Source organism: Vicugna pacos, chromosome 11, assembly GCF_048564905.1.
Source record: "Vicugna pacos chromosome 11, VicPac4, whole genome shotgun sequence".
Classification (NCBI taxonomy): Eukaryota; Metazoa; Chordata; class Mammalia; order Artiodactyla; family Camelidae; genus Vicugna; species Vicugna pacos.
In genome coordinates this window covers 9,053,561-9,077,786 of record NC_132997.1, presented here as the reverse complement: position 1 = coordinate 9,077,786, position 24,226 = coordinate 9,053,561, and positions in this window count along the sequence as shown.

The window sequence follows — 24,226 nt, the reverse complement described above, 5'->3', positions numbered from 1 at the left end:
CAAATGGTCAATAGGCACGTGAAAAAATGCTCAATATCACTAAATATCAGAGAAATGCAAATCAAAACTACAATGAGGTATCACCTCACACCAGTCAGAATGGCCGTCATTCAAAAATCCACAAATGACAAATGCTGGAGAGGCTGTGGAGAAAGGGGAACACTCCTTCACTGCTGGTGGGAATGCAGTTTGGTGCAGCCACTGTGGAAAACAGGATGGATATTCCTCAAAAGACTAGGAAAAGACTTACCATATGACCCAGGAATCCCACTCCTGGACATGTATCCAGAAGGAATCCTACTTCAAAATGACACCTGCACCCCAATGTTCATAGCAGCACCATTTAGAATAGCCAAGACATGGAAACAGCCTAAATGTCCATCAACAGATGACTGGATAAAGAAGACATGTTATATTTATACAGTGGAATACTACTCAGCCATAAAAACTGACAACATAAAGCCATTTGCAATAACATGGATGCTACTTATTTTTTTTAATGAGGGTACTGGGGGTTGAACCCAGAACCTGGTGCATGTTAAGCACATGCTCTACCACTGAGCTATGCTCTCTCCCTAATGCATTATTCTTTAAAAAATAATAGCATCCTTGGTCATTATGCAGGAACAGTTGATGCCCTAGCCTTTCATGCGCCCTCACACATTTCCCAGTCCTTCTGTGGTTGGGCAGGACCTAGTGGATAATGGATGAAGGTAACATGCTACATCCATGAGGAGAGAGCTGAGCGGGGTTTCAGGTGTCCCTTCCCTTCTGCAGTGACCACGACGCCCATGCACTGACCTTCCGGAGACACAGCATTGAAGAAGCCCCACCTCACCAGCAGGTCCTAGATTGCTGCTCCAACTGCAGCAAATACTCATCTTAGCATCACTAGCCATTGAGACCTGAGGGTTCTAGCGGCAAAATTTAGCCTCACCTGAGCGATACGGTAAAACATTATTTTAGGGGGATTCTTAATAACAGTTTATGGAACCATTTTTTTCTGAAATTTTACCCATTCACAGCAAAGTTGTTACCTTCTCTCTGCACCCCCTCCCTTCCCCTTTCTTGCAGTGCAGTGGGGTTTGTGGGGGTCCCTTGTGGATCACGGGCCACTCATCACCTTTGAAGCCCAAGGCAACTTACTTCAGAGCATTCATCCCTGTTGTGTCTTCTGGAATATGACTGTAATCAGAATAACCACTTCCAATGATTGTTCTTAGAGTGAAAATGGTGATTGTACGTAAAGCACACATAACAGAGAGCAGCACAAAGCATCCTCTTCAGTCTGGTAGCCTGTAACCAGATTTTTTAAAATTTATTTTTAATTTTTTTAATAGACTTAATTTTTTTAGACCAGTTTCAGGTTCACAATAGAAATAAACAGAAAATGCAGAGTTTGCACAGAGCCCTCCCCACCCACACGTATGTCCTCCGCGACCCTCAACATCCCTCATCAGTGTGGCATCTTTGGGACAATCGATTAACCAACATGGACACATTATCATCAACCGAAGTCCAGAGTTTACATGAGAGTTGACTCTTGATGTTGTATGTTCTATGGGCTTTGACAAGTGCATAATGACAGGGAGCCACAACTATAGTATCATACAGAACCAGATTTAATCTTATCTAAAATGCTCAGTTTCTAAAAAGAATGTACGTAACATGCATAGAAACGTGAAAGGATAATTATGACACATACACTGGAAATAAAAGTGTAATACACAACGGCTTATGAGAGCACGTGAATGAAGTCACTAGGAAATTGCTAATTAAAATAGGAATGTGACACCACGACACACCTATTAAAAGAGCCAAACGAAACTCCATTGTGATGGCAAATTTCATCTATCAAGTTGGCTAGACCACGGGGCTCAGTTTGTTTGACCGAACACTAGGCTGAAAAGATGCCGTGAAGGTACTTTTTAGATGTGACTAACATTTAAATTGGTAGAGGTTGGGTAGCGAAGATTGCCCTCCATGAACTCGATTCACCTCATCAAATTAATTTAAGTCCTTAAGAGCAAAGACTGCAGTTTCTTGAAGGAGAAATTGAGCCTCAAGAGTGCTACATAGAAACCCTGTTAAGTTTTTGCCAACCCTGTGGATTTCAGAATTAAGGTTAAAACGTTAACTCCAGCCTGCCTGTTTGCCTCATGGATTTCAGACTTACCAGCCCCCACAATTATGCAAGCCAATTCCTTAAAATACCTCTCTCTCTCTGTCTCCCTATATACAGGTGTACATACACAAATATATCTTATTTATATATAATATATATATCACATATGTAAAATATATATAATATTGTATTAAGATTACAATTGCTATTCTTATTGTTAAATTGTGATGACATATATAAAAATTAAACATTTTGTATATAATATATATCAATATGACACATATAAGATTATATATATATGTCTTATTTTTATAGATAAGATATCACATATATATATCATATTAATATACACATACATATATATTCACTGGTTCTCTTTCTCCAGGCCAATCCAATTGATGGCAAGGTGATGGAGTCACAAGAATTCTCATTCATTTCTGGCAGAAATGCAAAATGTTTCAACCATTTTGGAAGGCAATGTTTAGTGGTTTTTTTAAGGAGTTAAATGTGATCAATCAACTACACTCCGGGATATCTACCAAACTGATTTAAAAACTTAGGTCCACGCAGAAACCTGTAAGTAAATGTGTGTGACAGCTTTATTTATAATTACCAGAAATTGAAAGTAACTCACAGATGAATGGATAAATATATATATTTCAGTTCATCCATGCAATGAAATACCGTCCACTGATATAAAGAAATGAACTAGCAAAAGAATTGAATACAGCTTAAAGACATTTTTTTTTTCTGAGTGAAGGAAGCAATTCTGAGAAGACTGTGTATGGTGTGCTTATATTTTCACGACGTTCTGCAAAAAGTCAAAACCATAGCAACAGGAGGTCAACATCTGTTGGCAGCTTCTGGTTTTCCGCGGACTTGCGCTGAGTTAAAGTGGTGGAAACTATGAAAATATTTCAAATATTTTCTCTCATTCTGTGGGCTGCATTCTACTTTTCAACACTATTGAAAATCATTTGACCATATACGTGAGGCTTTTTAATTCTGGGTTCTGTATACTGATTTATATATATTTATCTGTCTTTATACCAGAATCACAGAATGACTGTAATTTTGCATCAGATTATAAAATCAGAGAGTGTGAGTCCTTCAGGTCTTTTTTTCTTTTTCAAGATCATTTTGCCTACTTGGGGTCCCTTGAAATTTCACATCAATTTTAGGGTGGGGTTTTTTACTTCTGCAAAAAAACATCATGGGGCTTTTTTTTTTTTAATCTGTAGTATTGACACATCTTAATAATATTAAGGCTTCTAATCCACAAACATCCCTGTGAACATCTTCTTTAATTTTTTTTTCAGCAATGTAGCTTTCTAGGTTAATTCTTGGGTATTTATTCTTTATGACGCTACTGTAATAAAATTGTTTTCTTAATTTCCCCTTTTGGGTTGTTCTTTGTTAGTTCACAAAAATGCAACTGATTTTTGTGTTGCCTTTACGTGAGGTTTTTTTTTTGCATGTGTATGTGTGGAAACTTTTGGGGTCTCTCCCCATATAAGATTATATCATCCATGAACAGAGGTAATTTTACTTCCAAACCTTTAAACCAAGATGATTTCATTTTTAAAATTTTCAAAACTGTGCCCTCGATTTTATTTTCTCTTCTTTCACTGCTCATGGGCACCGTTTTGTTGTGAATGTGGCCCCAAAGTGATATTCTAAAAGAAAACTTCTGTTTGTCTCTTTCCCCTGCTTTATAAACCTGTCATATTATCTGCTGGCTAGAGATTCAATTTTAAACTCCTGCCAGTGTTTAAGGTCCTTTCCTCCCATTTTTAACTAGATTCACATTTAGACACCCCAAATCATTCAATCTAAGTTCCCACCACTAAATGCCCAGCGTTCTATGAACTTTCACACCGTTGTGTGTTTCCATGAGACGTTACCTCTTCCTCTTGTATTTTATTTCATTTTCCTGGAGATGAACGATGCAATGCCCCACCTTGTCAACAAACATTTCTAACTTGGAAGAATCAAAACGTTCTTTGTCTGAATTTGCATAGAAATTTGTGCCAACAACCAGATGAACAGCAGTCACACTGTAACATTTTTGTTACTTTTCTAAAGGATGAAAAAAACATATTGAAGTTTGAGACAAAGAAACAGTGTGAGGAAAACTGTTTATTTTTAATAAAGGCGCATTCTGGAGTTTTTCTTTAAATATTTTTCTGACTCAACCAGGTTATTTTATTTCCTTCTTTATTTCCAGCCTAAAATTCATGTAACAACAGGTAGACGGCATTTGATGGATTTTTTTTTTGAGCTCAATACAGAAAGGGTCTCATACAAATGGCCATTATGACCGTAAAATATGTAGTAACACAATGTTTCATAATAACAGATTGCACTTTTTGAGTCTACTGATTAACAACCACTCTGGTGCTTTGCACGCACTTAAATTTCACAGCCTCATATTCAAGTTGTCATCATTAACCCCACATTATAAATGCAAACTTGGGAGTCAGGTAACTGAATAAGCTACGATGCGTACCCATTTTTGTCATCCTTTGGAGCTTTCAGTCTCCACCAATATGTGCTCCTTAAAATTAGGTTAACTGAAGAATTTGAGGCATATATCTTACTTCAACATACTTCAAACAAATAGCTTTTATTTTTAAAATGATTAAGCTTGAATAACCCTCATCCTATAATTACCTTTAAAATATTTGGAGTTGGTAAGAATCTGAGAAGTGCCATATCATCCAAGGAAGAGCCGTGCGAAGTAGAGTCCTGGGACCTTCAGGATGTTGACCTGGGGACACTTTTCCTTCAGTTTCTTCCAACTGGATGGTCATCCCACTATTTCCGTCTGCCAGTGACATTCTCCAGAAACCAGAGCTTGTCCATGCAGCCCACGCTTAGATGTCTCATGGGACAAACATCTAGCTTGTAACCATCATCCACTCCTGTGCTGAGGGTCTAGGTTTGGAACCCCCACCAGTGAGAAGGTTGGAGTTTGTTCCTCCCCTGCAGACTCTCCTCCAGGCACAATAGGCATTTGCGTGGTTCTTTTAACTTTCACTTTTCCAGGCAGGACATTCGCCACCCTTTAAATCTGTCATCATTGTCATGCCATCTTGAACTTTCTGCCTTCTGATCACCATTAAACCCAACCAGTGGTGACTGAAATCACCTGGAATTGGAAAGAAACCCGAAGAGAAAAACATGCTAAGGTCTGAGTGGCTTAAAGCTGTATTTCTTCCATGGAAATAATCTTATAACAATGGTGCATAGGTGGTCATTCATGATCATAGAACTAACATTATGTAATAAAGCGGCTGGTTTATGGTTTTGAGGACCACTTTGCTTTCTAGTAACAGTTGGCTAAGGAAAAAAGGCTAAACCATACTTTGGATTTTTAACATTGATAAAACTATTTTCTCATTGAAACAAATGCCCTCTGAGCCCTGTACGATCAGGCTGGAGTGGTGGAAATAAAGACCAGGAGGGGCTGGCTGACTGTGTCTCTATGTACTCATAAAAATTAACGGTGTAACCTTTAGTGATTTTACTGGGCTCCACTTGCAAAGTTCTTACATGCACTATTATTTTTAGTGTGCATTTTTTTTTTTTTTTGCAAAATTTGCCTGTGCACGTAACAAGGAAATAGAACCCTTGTAAATTATTTGTATTCTCGGTAATTCACATTTCACAGTAGCTTGTTCAACACGAATAGGGTAAAGGCTCAATTTTTTTGCGATGAACAAAGGCGGAACTTTTGTGATGAATGCTGTTTCTCTTAAACACGAATGATTGATTCTAAACTGTAGCTTCAAACAATTGCTTTAAAGCACCAGCTAGCAAGCACTGGTCAATGTGCCCTCAATTGCCTCTCCTCATATGAGAAGCACTATGTCAAATTTCTTCCTTTTTTGTCACTTTCCACGCACTCCCTAATCCCAGACCTTCTATTTTTCCTTATTTTTTTCCCCTCATAATTTCACCCCTGTGTGTCTCCCCTGGCAGCAGGCGCCCTCATGCATGAGGTGAGAGCAATTGGACTTTTGCATCTGCAAAAATAAGAACAAACTTGCAATAATTTGTTACCTTGTATGTGATCTCTATGGAAACCAGCTCCACCCTTTGAATTCTTGAAATTTTACTCTAAAATACCCACTGTCTCTCCCCAGCAGGTTCACAATCTTGGAGGCATTAGTCCCCTGTGACCCCTTCACTGACAAAGAAATGAAGCTGCCTTTTCAACGTCACCCAAAACTCTGTCCTGGAGTCTCCATTCTGTAATCGGGACACAGAGACCAAGTTTTAGCAACAAGTGGACATCAGACAAGTCCAGACAGTGGTCCCTGGGAGAGAAACACGAGGCAGCCCTGCATTGCCCAGCTCACCCCACCTGGAGAAACTCCAGCTGCACAGGGAGAGGGTGCAGAGCAGGGCAGGCCCCTGAGCTGAGGCGGGACTGGAGAAGCAGAGGCTGAATTCTCATGTTACCCTGATGGAGAGAATGGAATTTCCCAGAGAGACCGCCAGGAATTCACAGAGGATCCCTCTCTTCTGGTCAGCTGACGGGGGAGGAAACTACAGGATGCCCAGGCAAGTGTCATCCAAGAGGGGGAACTGCTATCAGATCCGGTGCTCACAAAAATCCAAGACTGGGGCTTATTTCCAGCAAACAGATTGCAGAACATCATGGTTCTTGGGGAAGTGGGCAGAGGCAACGTAGTTCTCACGAGGAAACTTTTGAAGAGGATCAGTATGCTGTTCTTGATGATGGTGATGGCTTCTTGAATATACATATGATGGAAATTTTTCCAATTGTGCACCTTAAATATATTCAGTGATTGTATGTCAATGACATCTTGAAATTGAAAAGGTGTCATTGACATATAATATTTGCCTTAAAAATTAAAAGTGCCTTAAAAGTTAGAAGGCAAATGCAAATTATCAAACAGTATGTAAATTGTAATTCGAAATATTTAAATAAATCTACAGTTGTTTAATGTCTTAAAAATAATAGAACATCAGAATCGTTTTTATGAAAATTCTGTGTCCATCAAGTTGTCAAGAGGGGAGTCGGTTTCATGGCTCATGTGTGTGACCTCTAAGCTCACACATAAATGGGAGTTCTGAGAAAATGTGATGGTGTTACGTTACAGACGACCCTCGGCAGCACTGTGACTCCACGTTGTGTCACCAGTCACCTCCAGAACTCTGAAATGGAACAGGAGGAAAAGCAGAAAATGAACTCTGGGGTTGGGGAAAGGAAGCTGCATTTTGCAGGGATCCCTGGCTAGTGGGGGTCAGTCTGCTCGATGAGTGGAGCCTGGGAAAGGTTACTGATCAGCCTTTTGTCTACATTTGTCCCCAGCTCCGAAGGTCCCCTTGTTTGGAGTTGGTGTCCTTCTTCAATAGCTTGAGCCTCATTACACGCTCTCTGTGATACATTAGCTGCTAAATGTCACTCCCATTGGTGCCATGTCAGTTCCAGGCTGATCACAAAAGGCCCCAAGTGGGTGGAGCCAAATTCCTAGAAATCCCCGCCCCTTCCCCAGCATAATTGGAATACCCCTCCCACTCATTAGCATATGACGTTACCGAGCCAATAGCAGCCAACCTCCCCCACACCTGGTGGCTGCTGTCCCTTCTGAGTGATACCGTCCCCACTCTGTCTATGGGACATCTCCCTGCAGAAACTTACTTGCCCTTTACTATGCCTGAGTTCTTTCCTGCCGGAGACAAGAATCTATTCTCCAGCGACAAAGACAGGGTCTCTCTTGCTGAGTCAGACAGACCTGCAAGCCAGAAGGGCGTGACTCAGGGCTGGATGCCTCAACCTTTGCCACGTACGGGACTCAAATTTCCCCAGGGCTAGGATGGGACTCTGGAGGTGGGACCAATTAGGTCCAGATAACAGATGCTTCTAATGGAAAGGGAAAGAAAGGAAGCAGGCAGGCAGATTTTTCCTAGTAGCACATCATCGTGGTCTTCCGAGAACATCCCTGGCCCCAGAATGCAAGTGCTTATATTTTAACTCATTACTTAAAATTTAACCAAAATAATGTGTTTTTCTTTTAGAAGGTGATTTCACAGAAGGTACAAGTTTACATGGTACCACTAACAAAGAGATCCTTGGAGCTGCTTCCTGATTAGAGAAATCCATCTCTGGACCCTCCAAGGAATGCAATTATGCAGATTTATGTAAATCACCTATGCAAATCACCTTCTAAATAAAGTGTGCAGGGGATGAGAGCAGAACTGAGAGCTGTGGCTTGTCAGTCTAAAGCTGCTTAGTGGGGAAGGATGTGAACCCTGATGCAAACAGAAGCTGAATGATGGAAGATCAATCTTCCTTCCTGCTTTTCTTTTGGAAATAATCGAATTTGTGCGAGATACCTAGTTACTCCCATTAACAAGACTGCAGTGTCTCCATAGGTATCTTAAATACTAAGGAAGACAGACTTTTCTAGCCAAAAACAGCAGCCAAGTCGATATGGCATTGAGCCTTCAGGCATAGCTTTGGGATGGTATTACCACGTCTTCCAAGCCTCTTCTGCAAGTTATGGACCATGTCAACCTTACAGCCTTTCCTGATCTCTTCCCTGGGTCTCAGCTGTCCTGGGTCTGTCATCGCAGAGAAGGCTACATGGTGCACGTATGGAGCAGGAAGGCTGGTACCTCCACCTACACCAAGAGCTTCACTTTGGTCATGGCTGTTCATTCTAGCCGTTCATTGATTTTAATAAACATACTGTAAACAATCTATTGACTTCACCTGTGGGTGTAAATCAAAGGAGCATATGAGGAAAGGTGCTTTCAGGCCATCAGAAGCATTAAGGAAATCTTCACAAAATAAAACAGAGAATTAGACTGAAGAGGAAAGAGAGAGAGAGGGAAAAAAAAAAATACATAGTCCCAAATCCCAAAGTGAGTGCACAAAGCTCACAAGAAACAGATCCACAGACAGGAGAGGGCAGTCAGTGTTAATTGAGTTCAAACTTGTTTGTTCTGTTCGCTGCACAACAGGCCAGTAAATCAGGAGACGAGGTGTTGGGGCAAGGAAGAGCGACTTTATTTGGAAAGCCGGCAGACCGAGAAGATGGCAGACTAATGTCTTGTAGAACCATCCTACTCTAGTCAGAATAGAGGCTCCTTTTATACAAAAAAACAGGGGAGGGGGTGTGGTTGGTTGTTGCAAACTTCTCCGTGCAGGAATACTTTGTTCTTGCAGCTGTGCATGTGAGTCAGGTCACAGTGCCCCTGCAAACCTTCTGCAACTTGCTATCTTTATAGGAGTGTGAAAGTGTTAACATCCATAAAGGTCAGGGCCTTGAGAATGGGCTCTCCTGTGTATTTTAGGCTAAAGGCAAAATTCTTTTCCAAAAGGCGCAGAGTCAGCAAGGCTGAGCCCAGACAACAGGGCACAGGGTTAAAGCCAAAGGAACAGACCTAACATGGAGTCAGATTGGTTCTTTTCTGTTACATCAGCAGGGTCTTCTCTCTCCACCCATCAATTGGTGAATCCAATCACACTGTTTGCTTCTTCTCCTCCACTGACCCTTCCCAGGGCCTGGCTTCACTCCAGATGGCTCTGCGTACATCAAAGGTGAGTGGCCAGCCAGGGGAGTGATAAGTAACATTGTTAAGAAGCAGAGCCAACGCCAGGTGAAGCCCAGCAGACAGGTAAGAGTCGAAACCATTGAGAAAGGCCACTCGCTCAAGAGGGATGAATCCAGAGCTGTCCCCTCTTTGCTCTAAGTGCAGCTTGCACTGTTGACTTTAGGAAGCAAGATTGTCCCGATACGGAAGTGACCTCCGCATCTCCCTCTAGCCATCCATTCAGTCTTCCATTGATAAAATTGAATCAACAGTCACGGAGCATGAGGCATATAAGGAAAGCCAAGAGCTCAAGAAGTAGACCAACAGACCCCAGATGAAGCAAAGATACCTAATCTTTCTAAAAGAGTTTGAGCATATTTTGATTCATATTCTAAAAATCCCATTTCTCAGCTATCTATGATAGTGGATCTCAACCTGGGTGCTTTGCCTTGCCCCCCACGGCTCCCCCAGGGAACGTCTGCAACATCAAGAGATATTTTTCTTATTGGTCTTTGATGGGAAGAAGCCAGAGTTTCTGCTAAACATCCCACAGGGTCTCAGATGATTAAACATGTACCCAAAACAAAAGAAGAAGTGAAGGTTAAACTTACTGACCACATGAGACTAGAACCCCAGACAGTGATAGGTATTTTTCTAATAAAAGTTGAGAAAATTGCCAATATTTGAAAAATAAGTTTATCAAAAATAAGAGAAGGAAGTAGACAGCTGTAGAGACAAGACTGGATGTGTCTTGGGTCCATTTATGATCATCCAAGCCTCAGAAAACAGCGGAGAAAGAGGGAGATAAAACAAATAAACAACAGATGGATGATTTCCTGAATTTGAGTTTGAAAAAGCCTACTGGTGTGTCTAGCTTGATCAAGAAAAATGACCCACATTCAGAAAAAAATCCTTCTGAAATTAAAACTCTGCTGTGGTGACGAGAACGATAAAATCCTGAAAGAAGCTGGATGTGCAGGAGGTGAACACAGTTCGAGACGGTTTACTTTTCCAGAAATTCAAATCAAAGAGATGCCAGGCAAAAGCAATGCTTAAAATTCCTAGAGAAAATTGCAACTGTACTTCAACAATCAACTTAATAAATTTTAAGGACACATAAGATTTTATTTTGGAAGTGAAAGAAAAATTCTTATATAGAAAAATAGATATATATTTTGAATAATAAGTCAAAACAAGTTATTCTTGTAAAATTGACAACACAAATGTCACAAGATACAGAAAAATAATATTTTTAATTAACTAACACAGTTAACATTTTCCCTATAGTTTTTGTATACATAAAACATTGAATATTGACTTATTGTGAAGCTGAGTACTTATTACTGAGTGAGTGCAGATAAATTGAAACATTTGAGAAATAAAGAACCCAGAAATAGGTTCACACATATGTAGGTACTTCATACATGAAAATATAACACTGCAGAGCAGAGAGAAATAGACAGTCCACTTAATGAATGATTCGGGATCAATTGGATAGCCATAGGAAAAAAATGAATTTTAATCCTTCCTTCAACGCCACATTTAAAAAATTAAATTATAGGCACACTCAAGATCCAAAAGTAAAAGGCAAAATAATAAAGCTTTCGGGAAAAAATGTAACATTTTTATAAACTTCAAATAGGGAAGTTTTCTGGAGTCCCCAAAATTAATAACCATGAAAAGTAAAAGATGGATAAATTGAGCTATTAATAGTGATTATCTTCAAAGTTACTAAAAAAGCAAAAAATTAAAACACAAAGAGGTAAAAGTGTTTGCAACATATATGATCAACACCAGCCTCATAACCAAAATGTAAAATTAGCTCCTAATAATTCTTGAAGACAAGGTCGGACCATCCAAGAGAAAAAAAAAAAATGGCAAGAGACTTGAATAGATGCTTCACCAAAAAAAAAAAAAAGTTGATTAACATACAAAAATGCACTCAATCTCATTCATAAACAGAGAATGCAAGCTAAAATTTAAAAAATGCATTGAGATATCACTACCAATAATTTAGAATATTTGAACATAAGACCGACTGAACTGAGAGCTGGTGTTAATACAGAGCAACTTCGTGCACTGCTGATGGGAGCATTAATCGGAAAACTAGATTATATCCAATAGTTAAATGTAAATATGTCTGAAGTGCCAGAAATTTCACTGCTAGTTATACTCAACAGAAATGCTTTCATAGGAGAGGCATATCAATAATATTCAATGTTATTTATCAAGTCCAAAATCGAAATTAAACCAGTTATCACCATAATATTTCCGATACTTGAATACTTGAAACATATACTTGAATACTATCTTTTATTTCAAATTTTTTAAATCACGTACTTTTTAATTTTTTCTTTTTCTTTTTTTCTCTCTCTCTTTTCTTACTTTGTCGATTTTCTATAGCTCTTCAATAATCCTGTTATCACCAAGAGAAATTCATTCATCTCGTTTGGAATGCAATTTACCAGACCCAAAGTTTTGGCTTCTTTTCGGAAGACCTCAAAGCACTTGTAAATAATTTTCCCTGCTAACCATTTCTCTCCTCTGTCTTCACTCATCTCTATGCCTTGCACTGATCATAAGCAGAAAGTTAAATCCCAGTTTCTGTAGCCCATATTGCAGTCCTCAATTCTAGGTTTTCAATGTGTTCGTCTTGTGCACTGCATTTGTAAGGATACACAAAATTTCTGCTCATTCTTGATTTTTCTGAACTTCTATCTCTTTCCTTTTTAAATCAGGTTTTTTTTTTAAAAAAAAAAGCTTGTTGGAGATTAACATATGTTAAAAAAATTCATTTCCTCCCTCATTTCCTGAATTACGAAGTTTTTTTTACATTGGAAATTCAGAACGTCCCTTTTGAAACCCTGCTAATATTTTGACACATATCAGATGTGGGAAATTGCAAGACTGTTTTGTTTTCTGAAACTTTTTGAAGGCTGTTTTCTTAAAGTGCAAGAGAGAAGTCACACTTAGCTCTCAGTCTGTTTTTTTTTTTCTCCAAATTCCATCACTTTTATGTCAGTTTCTGTTCTCTGTATCTCTCTTTTCAGAGTTAACGAACTTCAGTTTTTTAAATAAATAAAGGATGAGGTGGTTTCTGAACCACAGGTTTCAAGTTGTTGTCCTCACCCAGTTATTTCTACAGGAAGTTCAATCTCCTTTTTTTCTTGCCAGGCAGCCAAGTTTTAGCCAGATGCTCAATGAAATAAAAAAGTGACATGTTAGCCAGTAAAAGGCAATCTTTGGAAGCCACGTCCTCTTATGAAAAGAGACAATTATTTTACCATCTCCAGGTATTTGAACGATGGAGAGATTTTGCCAATTAGCAGTTGAACCAAAGATAGGACATTGAACCACTGTGAAAAGTAGAGGCGTGGAGGTCAACTCCACACACAAGGCACAGTTAAGGGTGGTTGTCGGTCCTTCCTGAGCTGTGGGAAGCTTCCTCGATTTCTTCCTTCTGTTTCAAATGAATTAAAACGTTTCAAAGAAATAGAATGAATGGCGATGCTCATTCTTCTGTCTTTTCTCTTTTTCTTTCTCATCCGCTCTCTCGCTGAGTTCCAATAACTGCTCTGCCTATGTTTCCCTTCGGACCCAGAGGTGGTGATGGTCTAGAGGTGGCCATAGTCCAGAGAACAGCTTCCTTTTCTCACTTTCCCACATTCTGCCTGCACCTGCTCAAATGATCACATTACTAAACTCATCACTAGTTAGTTACCTGTTTGGACTACGCCATCTGTGTTCTGCCAGGACCCTGACTTACTCCCGAGGGAAGAAAAGGAAAAAGATAAAGTATACAGACTGCTAAAATTGATGACAAACAAGAAGCAAAATGCTGACAAGGATAGAGAGTACCCGGTCCTGACAGGTTACGTGTTCCAGCACTGGAATCAGGCTAAATTCTTCTCTTGAAACAAACAAAATGAAACAGAACGCTCTTGTGTCACACGGCTCATTAATGAATGGCACCATCGAGCCCAGAAATCAAATCAATTAATTTGGTTCAAAATCTTTTTTTTTTTTCCTTTTCTTTCCTAAATTTTTTTTTCACGTAGATCAACTAAGTCACTTGATTTTTGCAAGATGCACGATGCCATATTCATACCCAGGTCTTTATTATTATCCTAAGAGCTGGGGTTTCTCTTTAAGTTCGTAGGAGATTTTCAAGCATGTTCAATGCTACTTGATGACTCAGATGAATCCAATCTTCTGAACACGAGAGCGATACACCGTGAAGAGCTCTGCTGACCGCTTTCATGGTCAAGTAAATAATAGCATTATAAAGACAATGGATCTTACCACCCATTTCAGATTTAATACTATTTCTCCGCTTTTGAGGACACTTGACAGATACTAAATTATTTTTTAAACCATCTCCAATCTAGGCTTACCTGTGAAGAGAAAATCAAGACCAGATAACCTCACTGCCAACTCGAACAATGAGTTTTGCTTTTCAGGTAGAGGAAGCATATTTGCCTGGCTCAGTAAAAACTGATGTATGTGAAGAACTTTTTTTTAATTTAATTTTAAAATATGTTCTACATGAAACATAAAGTAAGTCAACCTGACAATAGCTTTGGCTGACGCACGCTGTAAAACATGGTCCATGACATACCGTCATTGCTTTGCGCTATAAAATAGGGTTTATAGCATCGTTATCTCTCACTAACACCCATGTACAAGAAAGACAAAATGATGGCCAAACAGGAGAGAAGCTAACATTTTTTATAAAATGTACAGATCTAGCCATTTCTATTAATCCAGCTTTGGAATGTGTCCCCTAAGTGTCCAAGCAATAAATTGATCTGCATATATTTTTCTCGCAGTGGTTTCAGGAAGTGTCTGCTCAGTAAACTGCATTATCACCACCATGAGGACAGCCCACCCGTGTGTGGATGTTATACCGTGACATCCCCTCCACCAGCACCTCTACACGGTGGCTTTCTTTGTGCCGCTTAGAACTTGGGTGTCATTTAAAAAATATTTTATTTATTATTGTATTATTTTTCAAATTTTTTATGGGCGTCATTTTCCATTCTATTAAATTTTTTTTTCATTTTTATTATATGAAATAACCATCTGCTAAACCTCTTTGACTCCTGAGTAAAAATGAAAGATTATAGAATAACTTGAAGAAGCATGAATAAATGTAGCTCCAGTTTTAATTTTATTTTATTCTTTCTCTGGCTAACTTTGAAATGAGGTTTAGAAAGGAAAAGTTAATGCCTCTCCGACCTCAAGACTCAATCTCAACTTGAGCGTTGGCTAGTTTGGACAAGTTATTTCATTAGTGAGACACCCAGCTTTGTGGTCATAATAAAGACCTAAATATTTTCTTCCTTGAAAATAAAAATACATTCAAGATAATTGGATGACCCTATGAAATAATACTTATGATATTAGACTTTTTAACATAGAAAGGTCCTCATTTAACTCTCTTATCTCTGTTTTTTAAAGTTCACAACTCAACATGCATCTCAATGTTTGAAACACAGAACTAACATTTTTTAAAATTATTCAGTGAGTAAATAAATGGAAAATATATTTGGTAAGTAGTGCCTCTTTGTTATGAGAATTAATAAAAATTTTTTAAAGGTATTTATTTTGATCGATATAGTGTGAGGGTCCAGATTTTAAGCAAATATGAATATTTCCAGCTACTTAACAAGAGACCTGAGAAGCTGAAATTCAAGAAGTTCTACGAAAATTTGTCAAATTGCGAGACTACAGGAAACGGGAAAAATGTATTAGTGGTTCTCACAGAATTCAGGAGCTAGAAACTCCTAACTTCCATCTATTTGTAAGAGTAAATAAAACTTTATTTTTTTAAAGGAGTAAAAGATATCTCATGCTTCACGAGAGTTTCTGAGTAAACAATATCAAGGTGCAAAGAGTTAATGGTACCCCTTCAGAAGCCCCAATCTGATTAAAAATAAAAGTTTGCATCAGCAAAGACCACGCACACCTATGGGAATGCGTGACCTGGTGAGTGGAAAAAAGGCAGTGCGCTTTGTGGGGTGGGACCTGAGCCAGGTAAGGGCTTGGTAAACACAGATCTGCCATTTCACTGCATCTCTAGAGTTTTGGTTCACCGGCCTGGGGACCACACATGAGAATTGTCACCGGACGGTAGGAAAGCTTCCTTGTTTCTCTGCACCCGAGGTTCCCATTCTAACTGTCACAATGGGGGCCACTTAAACTTTCTGGGCTAATTCAATGCTGGCTGACGGCCCTGGCCCATTTTCACTTTACACCAAAAATGATGGGATATGTGTACGTTTATGCCTGCGGTTGAACTGTGGCTTCCACTCATATGCTTCTATGTGCTTTTTCTCAAAACTTCCCAGAAAGGAATAAAAGGGTTTAGTCCTCAAGGAAAAGACATCCTTGTGACGAGGATCGCAGCCCCCAAGATGTCAATACAACACGGGGAAGGGGAAGGATGACAGTAATTACCTCCGAAAGTGAGAAGAAAGTGAAAGCTAACTGTCCATCCTGGGGTTAGACTGGGGGAAGCACATTTGCAGAACGTCAGCGAAATTGGAGGCGCCAGATATGTGTGAAGGTTAAGATCGGTGAGTCTCCCTTAAAAAAGGAAGATTTTCTGTAGGAGGGGATGTTAGGTTAATTCCCAAATCGTAAGCAGTCAGATAGCATCTCTTCTTCCTCACTGGAAGATAAAGAGGGCACGCCTTTCTTAGGAATTTGAAATAGAGATTGGCGGGTTTGGGCACACCAGGTCCAAGAGACGTTAGGAACGTCTTAAATTGTGATATAATAAAACAACAAGGTTGCCTACTGTACAGCACAGGGAACTACATTCAATATCTCATAATAACCTATAATGAAGAAAAATATGAAAAATATTATATATATAATGGTATTACTATGTTGTTCACCAGACATTAACACAACATTGTAAACCGACTATATTTCAATAAAGATAAATAAATAAATGGCAATGTCTCCAGCCCTTCCCCTGCTTGTCTTCTAGGATGACAGAAGCCAAGACGAGAGCCTTACCGTGTAAGATTCCACTCTGGGTTAACAAATTCCTACAAAGGAAAATGCTCAAAAATACTAATAATTTTGAATCTCCCCTGAAATACAACTTTGGCTTCACTTCATCCCCATAAGTGAGGACCTACATTACCAACATCTGACCAAACCAATCACACAGCCTGTGTCTGACCATCTCTTTTCCATCATATCAGAGAGCAGACAGTGATCACCAGACAGTCGGAAAATGCTTCTCCTATAAAGACAGGGATCAAAACAAACAATGAAAGCGAAAAACACCCAGAGGAAACAGAAAGGGCGGTGAAGCTTACAAAAGTAAAGGAAAAATGCAACTCTAAAATCATCCATGAGCTAAGACAGTCCACCCATGAAGCAAGATGCTATTAAAATAAAATATAAAATAAAACCCATAAATCAGAAAAAAGAGAGTTTTGGAATTAAACATATTATGGCAGGGATTCAAACTGTGGTAGAAAGAAAAGTAAAGCTAAGGGAATTTCCCAGAATTAGAAAATAAAAGACAAAAAAAAGCAAAGAGAAAAGTAAAAATATAAGCTTAATTCAGGCGATTATATGTCCAAAAAAAGGGAATGCTAGAAACAGAAACAAACAAAGATGAAAGGGAAGCTGTGAAGAGAAACAAACAATAAAAGAGCAAAAGGGAAGTTGTCAAAGGAATTAAGAGAGGGAAATTTATCAGAACTGAAAGATGAGGGTAGAAAGACTGACATTATCCAGGGGGAGCAGGAGAGGAGAAAGGAAATTATTTCCTCTGGGAAAAATGAAACAGGATGCCTGGGCTGTGTGGAGTAGCCATTACAGAGCTGGGAGCCTAGCAAAATTCAGGATGTTTTTAGCAGGTGAGAGGGCACAAGAGATGAAGGGAGACAAGGAAGTGAAAAAATTTGGAAGATCAAGCTGGATGCTGAACAGCGTGATTTCAGGAAGGCACTGATGCCCTGGGAGGTTCTGGCACCCAGTGAGGATGAAGGGGTTCACGGTGAGATTGCCTAGGGTTGTCTTAAGATAATATGATGGTTGACATCATTTGAGTGGCATATGTCGTTTGTATAACCCTTTCCTTACTCTGTGTGTCCTTGCCCACAATGCACACAGAAAAGCCCATGGTTGGGGGGGTGCAGGGGCTAAACCACAAAGCTAGTTACATTATAGTGAGCGCTGGGTCATGTCAGGTCGGGTCCTTGTCTCTGTCACCCAGCTGCATCCACCTCTATCTGGTTTCATACTGATCCTCATTTAGAGAAAGGAAAACCCTTTGAAACCCCTTATTCTGAGGGTGAGCACATCGTTATCTTCAGGATTGTTCCCTCCCCTTTCCCCTTCCCTTGCCCCATGCCCTTACCTTTCTAACTGTCTAACAACAGGATTTTTTTTTTAACTCCTAATATCTTCCAGAGAGGAGAACCAAAAATTTCTATAGAGAGGATGGCTCATCTGATTGACATTAGCTTTTGCAAGGGTGATGCTGGGAGCCGAGAGACAATGGAGCCAAATCCTTAAAATAACAAGGGAGAATAATTTCCAATCGAGAAAATGTATTATCATCTAAGCTTTGCAATGAATGGAGATGGTTACCGCAGATCTATACAGATCTCCAGGTCTACATCCCATGGAGAGTTTTTCAGAAGGTAGTGGAAGGTGTCCATTTTCGCCCTCCTACCCCAACCGGTTGCCCAAAGGTCTAAGAGCAGAAGAGAAATAAATAATGTTCAGGGAAGGATGAGGGGTACAGGAGTGGGATGTCGGGAATGGGATGATTTGGGAGAACAGCAAGACAACAGATCCAGGGAGTGTCCAGTGAAGACCTGGTCCAAGGGGGGAAAAAAAGAATCAATCGATTGCTTAAATGATTTAAAAATATTTAAATGCATTTATTTTCTTCAGATCATAAAAAGATAATAATTTAAATGAAAGAAAACATAAGACGGTTGTGAGTGCTGACTTAAAATATGCAAGAAAAATTCTAATTATGTTATATTATTTGGCACAACAATAAACAATATTGGAGATATATATATATACCTAAAACTTTAACTTCTATATTGAGAACACTATACAACACATCTAAAACTAAAAGAAATAACTCTGTAAGTGTTATATGGAAATACTTGACATGCATGTATAGCAAAACATAAAATATCAAAAAAATTGACTCTAAGAAGCAAGAATTAGGGTTGGAAAGGCAAAGGAGAGAAGAAAGTTTTTGTTAGAATGCAAGCAGCATCATTTGACTTTTTAGACTTGTATATTTATTATATTAAGTTTAATATCTGATTGCTATTTTGTTTTAAAGTAAATTAAGGATGGAATAAATTACAGAGAGTTGAGTTGTGATTAAAACAATTTAATCCTTTGTAAAAAATGTTATTTGAAATTTCAATAAGAGTTAAGTCGGCTTCAGTGGGGGTTTTTTTCCCCCACCCATTCATGTCAGTTCCAAGAGCAAAAGAGAGAAAAATATAATTCCTTTAACTTTCCAGAAATGTAAATCCACCTCATACCGAAGTATGTTAAATGGCCATGTCATTATAACAAGGAAGTGTGTTATTAATCGTAAGACTGAGCTTCTGCAGTTGTGGGAAATGAACTGGTTCCCCACGAGTAATTATTAAGTGTTAAATCCTAGATGGCAGCTTCAAGGAAAGAAAATGTGGGTGCTGTAAATAGAACAATTCTATAATTTTGCATTTAACCTGTGAGCAGTTATATCCTGTGATCAACTGCCTTTGAGGGGAAAGAAAAAAAAAAAAACACGCTCAGAATTTCACTTTAAATAAATGGCATCTTACCAGATGGACTTCATCACAAATAATCCACCAATGAAGCAGAGAATTCATTCCTGTTGAGAGAACTCATAAACAAGAGAAAAAAAAAAAAAAGAGGAAAAATGGGCAAATCAAATGATCGAAAGTCAAATAAATGAATAGAATATTTTTTCACTTCTACACCTTAATTTCTCCATATTCCTTTATCCTTCTTAAAAAAGGCTTAATACCAGAGGAGGAGGGAAATGGATGCAGACCAGAAGTGCTTGTTTAATAAAAATAGAGACAACTTTACACCTGGCATGAATTATCTTTGTTTCTTAAATATTCTGCAAATTCATTTAGAGAATTTTCTAATATGTGTTACATATGAACATCAGTAATTAAATTATACAGTCATGAAGTGTTTTAATAGAATTTTTAGTAGGTTAATTTGATGCAAATATTTTCAATATTTTAAATTTGTAATTTGAAACTACTTCATATCTTAACATTGCCTTCTCAATACCAATTAACAATAATTATCTGTACCCATGAAGCTCCCCCTAAAGATTATGGACAATGTTATTAAACTTTTCCCTCCATTATCAGGTTTAGCTCGATCAAATGCATTTTCAAAGGCACAAATCAGTGCTTTTTTTAAAAAATAGTCATCCTACTGTGTGTATAATTCTAAGCCAGAATTCTGGGTCTAATCCACAAAAAGTAAAACTCAAATGGAGGAAAAGTCATCATTAAAGTGAAGAAATAATGAAATAGTGTTATTCTAAGAGCATTCTGGGGCGTGCACGGAATTTCACAAGTGTGAAGGGGGTGGTAAAATTCCAATTTAGATCAGGGAAGCATGAGTTTTGTGGAGAACATGCATAGATGGAGATGGGTTACAGGAAATGATTACCACTGGGAATAAATATGGCTGGAAAAAAATACATGTGTCAGAGAACTGATAACGTCACACCCTCCCAGTCAGTGTCTTCACTCGGACCCCATCTTGCAAAGCAGACTCCTTGTCCATCTTTTTTTAGATCCCACATATAAGTGAGCTAATGCAGTATTTGTCTTTCTTTGTCTGGCTTATTTCACTTAATCTCCTCCCAGCTCTTCCGTGTTGTCACAAATATCAGCCTTCTTTTTTATGGCTACATAATATTCCATTATGTAGATATATGTTCCACATTTTCTTTATGCATTCATCTCTGAACAGACACTTAGGTTCTTTCCATGGCTTGGCTCCTGTGAATCATGCTGCGGTGAATATGTATGCATAATATATAGTGTTCTGAGTACCTGATAAATAATTTTTTAAAAAGTAAATTTATGTCTGTATCTATCTCCCATAGTGGAATTGCTGGGTCCTATGGTTGCTCTATCTTTAATTTCCATGGAACCTCCATACTGTTTTCCAGGATGACAGGGTCAGTCCGCATTCCCACCAACAGTGCACAATGATTCCCTTTTCTCTACATCCTCATCAACATTTCCGATTGTTTGTCTTTTTAGTAATAACCATCCTAACAGGTGTGAAGTGATACCTCATTGTGGTTTTGATTTGTGTTTCCCTGATAATTAGTGGTGTTGAGCACCTTTCAGTGGCACTGTTGGCCATCTGTATGTGTTCTTTGGAAAAAATGTCTGTTCAGATTGTTTGCCCATTTTTAAGTTACATAACTGGGTTTTTTGTTTTTGTTTTTGCTTTATTTTGTTTTGTTTTAATATGGAGTTATATGATTTCCCTATATAGTTGGGATATTAACCCCTTATTGGATACGTGGTTTGCAAATATTTCCTCCCAAGCTATAGGTTTTATCTTCATTTTTTTGATGGTGCTCTTTGCCAAGCAGAAGCCTTTTGGTTTTATATAATTCAACTTATTCCATTTTTTCCCTTTTGTTGCACGTGCTTTTGGTATCTTTTCCAAGAAATCATCGCTGAGACCAGTATCAGTAACACTTCCCCCTGTGTTTCCTTCTAAGAGGTTAACAGTTTCAGGTATTTTAAGTCTTTAATCCACATTGAGTTGGTTTTTTGTTTTGTTTTGGTTTTTGGTTTTTGGTTTTTGGGTTTTTTTTTTTTTTTTGCATATGGTATGAGATAAGAGTCCCCCTTCACTCTTTTACTGCGGATGTCCAGTTTTTCCATCATCATTTATTGAAGAGACTGTTTTTTCTCAATTGCATATTTTTAACACACCTGTAATAGATTAGTTGACTGTAGGCATGAGGGTTTATTTCTGGTTAATTCCAGTTCCTCTATTTTATTCCATTGACCAATTTTTTTTAGTGCTGATACCATACCATTTTGATTACTATAGCTTTCAAATATAGTATGAAATTAGGAAGTGTGATCCCATCCACTTTCTTCTGCTTCCTCAGGATTTCTTAAATGGCCTGTATAATGTTGGGGTACATTCCTTTCATAACTGACTTCTTGGGACTTTCTATAATAAAATGATATTAAATTCAATTTTGTCAAAATTTTTTCTTCTGAATCTATTGAGATAATCATATGATTTTATCCCTTATTTTATTAATATGGTATGTCACTTTTAGTGATATCTACAGTCTGAAAAATCCTCACATCCCAGGAATAAATACTACTTGATCACGTTGCATCCTTCTTTTAATGTGCTATTAAATTTGATTTGTTAGTGTTGTATTGAGGAGTTTTGCACCAGTGTTTATCAGAGATATTGGTCTGTAGTTTTATTTTCCTGTAATGTCCTGGTTTAGCTTTGCTATGAGGGAATGCTGGCTTCATAAAATGAGTTTGGGCATTGTCTTCCAGTCTTCTCAATTTTGGTAAGATGCTCTGTAGCCCAAATTATGATCTATCATTTAGAATATTCTGTAGATGCTTCAAAACAATGTGTATTATTATTCAAATGAATATTTGTATATTCATGTATGACTGAAGCATTGTGCTGTACACCAGAAATTGACACAACATTGTAAACTGACTATAACTCAATGAATAAAAAAAATGTGTATTATGTTACTTTTGGATGGAATGTTTTATACACATCTATTAGGTGCATGTGATCTACAGTGTGATTCAAGTCTGCTTTTCTCATTGATTTTTTGTCTTGATAATCTAGACAATATTGAAGGTAGGGTATTGAAATCTTTTACTGTTATTGAATTGCTGTTATTTCTTCCTTCCCATCTGCAAATGTTAAATTTAAATTATTAGGCACTCCAATCTTGGGTATACACTCTTGTTGAACTGACTCCTTCATCACCATATAATGACTTTCTTTGTCTCTTGAGCTGAGTTTGAATGAAGGTCTATTTATGCATGCACAAGGTCCTGGGTTCAATCCCCAGTACCTCCTCCAAAAATAAATAAACAAATAAACCTAATTACCTCCCTCCCCCATCAAAAAAAAAAAGTAAAAAAAGAAAAAGCAGCATATTGTTGAATTATGGTTTCTGTTTCACTCAGCCAGTCTGTGTCTTTTGATTGTAGAATTTAACTGATTTACATTTAAAGTAATTATTGCTAAGCAAGTTCTTATTATTAGTATTCTTCTGTTGATTGTTAATGTTTCATGATCTTTTGTTACTTCCTTCCTCTCCATTGCCATACTTTGTGATTTGTATTTTGTAGTGATATCCTTTTTAAATTATTTGATCTGTATCTTCTCTGCACCAAATCTAGGTTTTAGTCTTTGTGGTTGCTTCGAGGCTTACATCAAATATCTTATGGATAAAGCAGTCGCTTTTAAGCTGATAACAACTTACTTCCATTGCATACAAAAGTTCTGCATCTTTTCTCTGTCACATTTTAAGCTATTGCCATGACACTTTACAGATTTGGAGTATGCATCCATTAAGAGATTATTGTAGCTAGTTATTTTAATACTATTTTTGTTTTAGCTTTTACAGTAGAGATAAAAAATGATTTATGCACCACCATTATAATATTATAGTACTCTGAGTTGACCATATATTTACCTTTACCAGTGAGTTTTATACTTTTTTATGTTTTCATGTTGTGTCTTTTTATTTCAACTTGAAGCGTTCACTTTAGCATTTCTCTTAAATCAGGTTTAACGGTGGATTGACTCCTTCAGCTCTGAGAATGTCTTTATGTTTCCTACACTTCTGCATTCCAGTTTTTCCAGGTTTAATATGCATGGTTGACTTTTTATTTTTCTTTCCCCAGTTTGAGTATGTCATCCCAGTCCATCCTGGCCTGCAAGGTTTCTGCTGAGAAATCCTATGATAGACTTACAGGGGGCAGGAAGGCAGGTTTTTCCTAGTATGTGATGAATTGTTTTTCTCTTGCTGCTTTGGAAGTTTTTTCTTTGTCTTTGACTTTTAACATGTTGATTATAACATATCTTGGGATAATCTTTTTCAGATTGGGGGTTCTTTGAAACTCCTGTACTGGGATTTCAACACATCCCCCAAGATTTGGACATTTTCATCTACTATTTCTTTCAATCAAATGTCTTCCTCTCTCTCTCTCTTCTTTTTCCTTCTGGAACTCCCATGATGTGCACATTCATACACGTGATGCTGCCCAATAATTCATTCTTTTCCATTCTTTTTCCTTTTTATTCTTTTTCTCCTCCAATTGACCAGTTTCAAAATGCTCATTTTTTTTATTTCACTGATTTTTTCCTTCTGTGTGATCAGATCCTCTGTTGAAGCTCTCTGTTGATTTTTTCCCCTCTTCTATGAGTCACTTCTGTGATTCACCATGATTATCTCCAGGA